The sequence below is a fragment of the Condylura cristata genome, unplaced genomic scaffold, assembly GCF_000260355.1.
Source record: "Condylura cristata isolate star-nosed mole 26May11 unplaced genomic scaffold, ConCri1.0 scaffold00031, whole genome shotgun sequence".
NCBI lineage: Eukaryota > Metazoa > Chordata > Mammalia > Eulipotyphla > Talpidae > Condylura > Condylura cristata.
Genome location: NW_004567132.1, coordinates 12,466,385 through 12,476,477, shown reverse-complemented (window position 1 = coordinate 12,476,477; position 10,093 = coordinate 12,466,385).

Genomic DNA, 10,093 nt, shown 5'->3' with positions numbered 1-10,093 from the left:
AGATTTTAACTTTGTTGTCTTAAATTATAAAGGTAGATTGAGACTAAAAACTACTTCTCCCGAGGAAAACATCAATGTCAGAAATAGCTTTGACTATGACCAAATGCTACTGCATTTATACAGTAGCACTGGAGTGATTTTTATGAAGAATTCTTCAATAATTGACCTTGTGTTCCAATCAAGTTAGTCAATAATAGAAATGAATGAAGTAACAAGAAGATACAAAGAAAGACAGCCCCTGCTCATGGGTTGGAAGAATTAACATCATTAAAATGGTCATTCTACCAAAAGTGATATACAGATTTAAAGCTATTCCAATAAAAATCTCAATGACATTCTCCAAAGAAATAAAACAAATATTGATGAGATTTATATAGAGCCACCAAAAACCTCACATAGTCAAAATTCTGACTAAAATAAAACAGTCATCACACTTGCAGAATTCAAGTTATGCTACAAAGCCATAAAATCAAAACTGCATGGTACTTGAGCAAGAATAGATATACAGACTAGTGTATTTGAAAAGAAAACCCACATATAAACCCACAGGTTTATGGGCAGCTAATCTTTGAATAAAGGAGCAAAGAATATGCTATGGAACAAAGAAAATTGGTTCAACAAATGGTGCTGGGAAAACTGGGCTGCTATATACAAAAAAATGAAGCTAGATTACTACCTCACACCATGCACAAAATCCAACTCAAAATGGATTACAGAACTAGATGTAACACCTGAAACCATAAATATCTAGAAGAAAAGGTCAGTGAAACACTACATGATGTATGCCTTACTAACATCTTTTAAGATACATCACCCAAAGCAAGGATAGTGAAGGATAGACAGATGGGACAACGTCAAGTTAAAGAGCTTCTGTACAGCAAAAGAGACATTACACAAAACAAAGAGACACCGCACTGATTCGAGAAAATTTTTGCATACAATACTAATAACAAAGGACGGTCACAAAGATATACAAAGAGCTGATTAAACTTAACAAAAATAAAATGAACAACCCCATTAAAAATGGGCAAAAGAGCTAAAGAGACTCTTCCAAAGAGGAAATGCAGACAGCCAACAGGCATATGATAAAATGTTCAATATCACTTGTAATAAGGGAAATGCAAATTTAAACCACAATGAGATACCATCTCATTAAAACAACTAGCAACAACAAATGTTGGTGAGGACGTGGAGAGAGACGAACTTTACTACACTACTGGTGGTTTTACAGGGCAACCCAGCATGAACTGGGTTGCCTGTCTGTGGGTCCTCACCCGCATGCTTAAGATTCAATTGTACTGCAGATGCATGCAAGAAGGTCAATAATGGGTTTATTTACAAAGGGGAAGGAAAAGGAACAACCCAGAGAAAGAGAGAGATACATGTTAACTAAAGTGTCCTACCAGTTCCACTGACTTGGAACCCCAGTAGCACACTGAAAGCTGATCAAGAGCCCAGCAACCAACCACCAGCCACGAGACCAAGAAGGAGAGAGAACATGCCCAGCTCAACATGGCTTCTCTAAATAGATCCCAAAAGTCTCACAATGGCTGCTTAGCTCTGCCCTTGTTTCCTTGCAGACCTCCCTTTGATTTTGCTGGGAGCTGTAATGTCAGTGACTGGAGTAGGGGTAGAGTCCACAAAACCTGTATCTATAAAACAGTTTGTTCAGGACATCATTTCCCCCAACAATGGGAATGCAACTGGTCCAGCCATTATGGAAAGCTGTTTGGAGTTTTCTCAAACTGCTAAAAATGGAGCTTCTATATGACCTAGCAATCCCACTCCTAGGTATCTACCCAAAGGACACAAAAACAATGACTCAAAAGGACACCTGTACCCCCATGCTTATTTATAGGGAAGACTTGGAATCACCCCAAATGCCCAAAAATAGATGACTGGATTGGAAAGATGTGGTACATATATATATATATATAATGGAATATTACTCAGCAATGACAAATGATAAACATGCCTTTTGCAGCAACATGGATAGAGCTGGAAGGGATCATGCTTAGTGAAATAAGCCAGAAAGAAAGAAAAAAAAAAAACTGGATGGTTTCACTCATAGCAGGAGCATAAGGGACTGGGTGGGGGGGAAGCAATTGAAATAAAGAAAAAATGAGAAACAATGACTATAAACCAGAGATATTTTATGGGGGTGGAGAAGATAATAGGATTAAAACTGTGGAGGGAAGATGTAGAGGGAGGGAGGGAAGAGTGCAGGTGACTACAGTGATGGCACACTGGTGAATTGTTGGTGGGAAGTCCCTGGGGATTACAGCTGAGAAGAAAAAAATGCACAAAATGAAGAATGATGTGAAAAATAAATAAGAAATTATGAAGTAATGACAAAATGAATGATTTTTTTTAAGATTTATTTATTCATACAGAACTGGGGTATAGGCCAGAGATGGGGAGGGTGAGAGGATTCACCAGGGACAGAGTGGGGAGCAGAACAGGCAGATGGACGAAGTACACTGCTGAGGGGAGCAGCGGGCGGGTCAGGAGAGGTCTGCTGCGCCATGTGGATCTCCTCCAGGGCAGGCGGGAATCGAACTCATGCGGAAGTAGCTTAAGCTTCTTAGTGCAGTGCTTTAACCCGCTGCGGCACCAGGAAGAGCCCCAAAATGAATGATATTTTTTAAAAAAGTCTACTTTACCTCTAACTTGTTAAGCTATCTCAGCTGGTTCAGCTATAGCTGAACCTAGTAACTGAAAACCTCAAAATGTTCTTATTTCTCTTGAGTTTATTCTGGCTACTATGGTAACTCGAGAATAATGAGAAATCTGACTCATTCAGCTTTGTTTTTCCATCATTCTCATCATATTTCTTTCATCTCATCATCCAGTGTGGCTGCTCCAGCCCCAGCCATTGCATCCACATTCCACTCATCAAGCAAGTCGGAAAATTTAAGAAAAAAAAAAATGTCAGTTTAAAGAACCCACTTCAGCTTTTACCCTATTTGCCCATCATGTGCCCACACACATAGTAAGACTGAGAAAGGTAGACAGTATTTTGTGCAAACACTCAGTTCATGTCCAGTTGTTCTGGTACTAAAGGAAACAGGGTAATTGGGAGACAAATGGATTCTGTCATAGTGTGATAATAGCTAAGCACAAAGTCTCCCTGGCTAAATTCTCCCATGAAATGAGAAGTAGAGAGTGATCCATTTATGCTGCTTTGCGCAGGCTCTGGGTCTCAGCACTCAATGTGCTCTTTTGGCAATTGTGTCTTCTCCATCAGGTAAGACCTAGCTCCCCTGGTTTTCATGGCCTGTTGACTCATTTTCATTGCCCTTTATGTACAGTCATTGAACACTCAGCCCAGTACAAAACAACAAAAACCCACATGAATATTCCTCCTAAAAATTCATTGATTTTTCTGAGTTTTTTTTCTTGGAAATTTATTTTTACTAAATTATAATATGTTTCAAATCCTAAGCATACTTTCCATTCTTTCCAAGAGGGCATTTCAAAGACACGTGCAATAGAAGCTAAACAGAGCACTTCAGCTCATGCATTTCTATACACTTGCAAAAGAAATTTGAAGGGAAAACATATTTATGGCTCCGTGTGTATTGATACCTCCCTAAAGATCACTTGTTGTTGATTTCTGTGATTAAATCTTTATAGGAATAATAATTTGTTTCTGTTAGTGTTTAAGATTGTCCAAACAAAATTATTTCATCCATTTGCTGCAGAACAGCCAAAAGGTTTCTGGCAAATATTTTGGGCTTTCAACTTTCCTGAGGTACTGTCTGCTCTGTCCCTTACCAACTTTTTGTGAATTATCTGTCCCTGGGAAGGAGAACTCTTAAGGCTGAGATAGGAATCCCCGTCTTTGTTCTAATCAAAGACCCTATGGCGCGCTGCCCCCTTGTGGGAGGTTGTGGGTATTACAGACTACCCCAGAAGAAAATGGATTGTCTTTCAAAGTTGAGTGGAGAAAAATCTTCAGGTGGCAGTAAGAGCACGAGTCAAATTAGATACTGAGAAAAACAGAAATTTCCTCCTAAAACGTGTGTTTATGAAAATAAATACTGCATGTGACAACACAGCATAACATGGCTATGATTATTTCACATTACGGATTTATTAATTTTAAAATTGTATACTTAGTTTTATCAAAGATTCAACTTTATTTTCAGTGCACCAAGCAAGTTGATTTCTTTTTAAAGATTTATTTATTTATTCATACAGAACTGGGGTACAGGTCAGAGATGCGGAGGGTGAGAGGATTCACCAGAGACTGAGTGGGGAGCAGAACAGGCAGATGGACGAAGTACACTGCTGAGGGGAGCAGCGGGCGGTCAGGAAAGGTCTGCCGCGCCATGTGGTCACTTCCGGGGCAGGAGGGGATTGAACTCATGCGGAAGTGGCTTGAGATTCTCAGTGCTGTGCTTTAACCCAGTACGCCACCAGGGAGGGCCCCCGCTAGCTGATTTTTAAGGGGAAACATGATTTTTTTTTTAATATGAGGAATTTTTTTGTGAAGTAAATTATATATGGCTCTACCTCCAACCACCAATTTTTTCTGCAAGTTCTGATTATAATATGAAGTATTTCTCAAAGCAGAGACTACTTTATACCATCACTTAAGTGCCTGCAAAAATTAGAATTTCCCTGACATTCCTGGCTGTGGCTTTGAGTGCATAGTCATTGTTTTAACCAGCCATTTCTACCAAATCTGAGCTGGAACCCTCCATCTGAAACTCACAGCTCGAAAAGACAACACAAAATACAGTGTGGTCAAGAGGCTTGATTCAACCTCACACAGGAGGCTGAGACACATTTCCTGTTCCTCAATTTTAAGTATTCAACTTTTTCTTCTTATCCCCGTGAATGTTTGAATGCTGGAGCTGGGCCTCTCATAACAAATCAGGATGTCTGTGCTGAAAGAGACTTTGGAGACTCACCGGGTGCTGAGTCTCTTGGGCTTCCCTCCCTGCACTTCCCAGGAGGCCACCCTACTATGGCTCCATGCCCCTGGAGAGGCCAGGGCACCTCTCAGTCTGCCTCGCCAGAAATTGAGACCAGGTGCACAAACAACACCACCTTCAGAGGCGATAAGGGTGAGCAAATAAACTCCCAGGGAACAAGGAAAGCAGAGCTTGGCTCTCACCATCCTGAAAATAAACAAGTGTTTGATCTGGGCTGAGCACATCCCTTATCTGGTGAGAGATAACATTCACACTCAGAGAGAGTCTGTGCTTGCGGGAATCCCCTTTGCCTTGGGACTCCTCTTCTTCTCTCCCCCTAGAGAGTGTGACCAACCCTCACATCCACTGAACCAACCTTAGGAACTGTGGGCCAGAGGAAGTGGTTCCTTTCCAGGGACCTCCTGGCAAGTCATCTACCAATACAGATGTATCAGCAGGGATGTCCCTGGCCACAGTCTACTCAGTGCTGAGGGACCTTGGACCTTGCTGAGGAGACTCACCTCTGCTCAGTAGAGTTTAGGAGTAAGAGTTTAGGAGAGATCAGAGCCTCATTTTTATTCTCACTGTTTAGTTTGGTGAAGCTGAAAAAGAAGTGAAGAGTAAACCCAGAGGGAAAACTATTAGCATGTCTCCAAAGAGACTTGGCCAGCCAGGGCAACTTGATAAAGACAGTAATGTTGACAAGGAAAGCAGCTGATTTGGAGCACTCACACCACCAGGCCCTGTACAAGGTGTTTCTTAGGTTAAGGAACATTATGTTCCTTAATCCTCATCGTGGAATGGTGAAGTAACTACTGTGTTTGTTGACATTTGCAATCAAGGAGCAGGTTTCAAGAAGTGAACAGACTTGTCAGGACTCCCACAGCGATTAAGTAGGAGATTTAGAGGAGAAACGTGGTCTCTCCACCCCACGACCTGAACTCTTAACCTCATTTCTCATGTCTGGGGGAGACTACATATCCGTCTTTCTCCATCAGTTTCACAACTTTAAGCATATAAATCCTGGGTCTCCCTAGTGGCTCAGGGGCTAAAATCTCAGTGCTGTTGAGCTGTCACCAGCCACAGTGGCATGAGTTCTACCCTAGCCAGAGAACTGACTCACATGGTGCAGCAGACCTCTCATTTCTTGCCTGCTGCTCCCCTCAGCTGTGGATTTCAATAGCTCTGCATATTCTTCTCCCTACTCTGTCTCTGGTGAATCCTCTCATCCCCAGTACCTCTGGCCTAAAGTCAAGTTCTTGTATGTATCAATAAAATAAAATATTTTTAGTTAAAAAGCATATAAATCCTATTGAAATGTGTTATCACAGTGGGTGACTCCTGATGAGAGAGCCTGGGAGCACTGACGGATGCGTCCTGTAAACATCTTGTAATGTGTCTTGGGAGACATCCTGTCCCTGCTCTGATAGGCAGGAGAGTAAGACAATCTACATAAACAGAAGATCTGTGAAACAGTTACACAATCTCTGGGGCCAGTGAGTAGAGCCGTTGTCTTTACCTCCCATGCAGGATCAGGGTGCCAAGTAAAGATTTAACTCAGCTTTTTCATCTCTACTTGTCCATAGAGAGCATCTGAGAGTCTTTAGGTCCAAACAGCTTAGCCCTAGAAGTCTTATCAAGAATAATTACATTTTTTAAAAAGATTTATTTACTTACGCATACAGAACTGGGGTACAGGCCGGAGGTGCAGGGGCAATGAGAGGATTCACCCGAGACAGATTGGGGAGTAGAACTGGCAGATGGAGGAAGTACATTGCTGAGGGGAACAGCGGGTGGGTCAGGAGAGGTCTGCTGTGCCATGTGGTTATCTCCTGGGCGGGGATCGAACTCATGCTGAAGTGGCTTTAGCTTCTTAATGCTGTGCTTTTAACCCACTGCACCACCAGGGAGGGCCCAAATAATTACATTTTTTAATGGCTGTGACCCACCGTTTCCACTTATATCAAGTAAATTCAAGCTTATGTTATTGGAACAGTTCTCCCAGAGCAAATTCTGTTGCACTGCTTCCCAGGTTTGAATCGTCACTATGATTATCTAATAGGCTCTGTCCAACTATCACAGAATCATTATATCCAGTTTACATTAGGGAGAAGGAAAATGAACCCTGGTTGGCGCAACCTCTGTGGCGGCTTCACCACAGCCCCGATGTTGTCCCTATAAAGTATGTCTGCCAGTTTCCTGTCAGCTGGTGTGTGAGGCAGACCTACCGGGTGGGCTCAGGGATGACAGTGCAGGAGTGGGAGTGAGCAGAGCCTCGTGCATGAGGACTTGGGAGCCGCCAGAGGGCCAGGCTGTATACCTCAATGGTTTCTATGGGCCAGAGAGGGGAACTTATTTCTTGCCCCAACCAATACTTTGAAATTTTCTCCTGCATGCATGGATACCTAGTCCAAACTTCCTTTTCTTTTTTCTTTTAAGAATGGGAGTGGCAGGCCCAGAAAGAGCAACTTTATCCAAAGTCATGCCAGTATTACCTGGCAGAATTCAGAATTGTAGACCCCAGAATTGGCACACCCCAGAGTTCATCTTCTAACACTTCATCTTCTAACATTCACCGGGAAGATGAATGTTAGTGTTTTCCAATTTGTCAACATTTTCATACCTGTGTGGTTTGGGGTTCTCTGGCTGCAGGCAATTAAAATAGACTAAAGATAACATGTGCTAAGGAGGACTCTATTAGGAGCATTTGTGGTGGTGTATCAATGAGAAGTCAACAGAGAAGGACCCTGAGAGAAATAAAATCATGAGGGGTTTATTACAGGGATTTGATATGCAGTTGTGGGAGCTGGCTAAGCAGTCTTGCAGGGCTGCTGTCCTCAGGTCTGCGGCAGGTCTCCAGTTCACAGGGTGGGCTGTTGGGAAGGAGGGATGGAAGGGGAGATGCAGGCAAAAAGAGCAAATGGGCCCTGCGGGGGTGCACAGGATGGGCTGTAAACTGTACCTATAACCTTGGTGGCATGGCTGTCCTATGGAAATGAGGACACATGTTTCTGGCTCAGAAGTCCAGGGAGATGAAGGACTATCCTGGGGAAAGCAGGGTAGATAGAGGCAAGACCTGCCTGCTGTTAACAAGATGAGCAAGCAGAAAAATGTCAACACATGTGAGCTATAAAACCACTGTTTCCTTTCACCTTACAAACCTCATTTCAGATTCTCCCTTGAGGCCCACCCCAGTCAGAGGTTCAGCCTAATCACTTGGCATGTTCTAAAACCACCTCGGTTGACTCAAGGAACTGAGGGAAGAGCTGAAGAATTATGAAAAGACTTACGAAAAAGTGAGGCAAAAGCTCCCTGTGAACAGAAGAGAGCAAGGTAGCTCTGGGATCTGCACAGAGGCAGACGCAACTCTCATTCACATACTCTCTAAGTCCCAATCACCTCCAACCACATTCCTTGGCTGACCTCACATAAAAGCAATCAGCTCTTTCAATAACAAAAAGGGTTTATTTGAAAACAAGCAAGAGAGGAGAGGGCATTCGTCAAGAGACCCATGTGCACGTCCCAGAATCCAAGGTGAGCAATCCCTTGTATAATCTCCTTGGTTCTGCTGGGGGGAAACAGCATCATCTCCTTGGGAGAGGCAAGGCATGTTGGGACCTGTGACTCACTGATCACACCCGAATGACACACTCTTTCTTCGCAAACTCATTTAAGCAGTGGTTCTCTATGTTAAGTTTGACACTGTCCTTGAAGCCCTCAGAGTCTCTGACAGAGTCTCGTTGGCTGGTGTGAGTCATGCTTTCACTCCTTAATGCCTTGGTTGACTGTCCAGATACTATTTCATGCAATGGGGGTGTAGTGTTTCCCTGAGGGAAGTCAAAGTGCTGTTTAGAAGGGAGACATCCTGCAAAGGCAGGTATAATGGGAGCCCACTGCACCTCTGGATGTTTCAGGTTCAAAGGGCAGGAAGTACTGGGAACAAACTCCTGTCTGACTGAGTTCTGGGAGAGTGGAGGCAGCATCTTCTCCATATTTCCCAGTATCAACCATAACAAAGGACTGAAGTGTGTGCCAAGAGATCCACGAAGCTTCAGAATCTGTATGTAGGGTGGACAACTTTCTTTCTGCCAGGTGTGTGTATGTCTGTGTACATTTTCTAGATGGAAACAAAACTCTTAGGTGATCAGAGGAGTCCATGATCTCTCTGAGGCTGCAACACCTGCTTTAGATTTGGTAAAAGTGTAACTCCTCCTCTGCCAGCAATGGGCTCTCATCAAGGGCTCAGTGAGAGGCAGTGTGGGGTAGTGCTCAAGTCTGTGAGCTCCAAAGCCTTGAATGCCTGGAGAAAACCCAAATTCTACCACCTCCTAGCAGATGACCTTGGGAGTTTAACTTCTTAACTTTCTGAATCCTGCTTTTGTCCTCTGGACAATAAGGGCAACGGCAAGTTTGCTGTGATTCAGCACATGTAAAGGGCTTACAACTGTGACTGAAACATACATGTGTTCATAAATTTTGTCATTACAAACACCCCCCACTCACACCACCACCACCACCATCACCTTTCTCAGGATCTATGGAAGTATCAGACACAATCCCTGAACTTGAATGACCTAAAGTTTAGTTGAACTGGTGAGATCAACATGTGGACAGAAGAACAAGTGAGCCTTGACATTCATTGTTTTATAAATTGTGTGGTGTCAACTTGTGTCAGAACTGAGAAGAGGGGAAGAGAAGTGAAAGAAGCTGAGATGGAGGAGATTTGGCAGAGGGAGAAAAGCCTTGATTGTGAAGGAGATTGCACTGGCCTGGGAAACTTGTCTGGAGAGAAGAGGTTGATGATTAGCACATTGGAAGGAGATACTCAGTAGAAGAGAAAGGACACCGATCCTGGAACCAATGTATTAGTGATGCCTTTTTGGGTTCAAAACACAGGAAATCAGCTTACACTTGGTTGATTTAAAAAAAGAGAAAAAAACTATATGGAAGAGGGGAAAATAAGTGTGTAGCAGTGACATCAAGAACAATCACCGTTTCATGCATCTGAGCCGAAGTTCACTCCAGGCTGCCTCTTTCCTTTGATCGACCCTATTCCCTGGCAAACTCTTCCCATATGGGAACCAACCTGACTGAATGGGCCATCCCAGCTGAGAAATTCCAATGGGGAGAGGGTACCTAGTCCTAGTTTCAGCAGAGGTCTTGGGATTGAG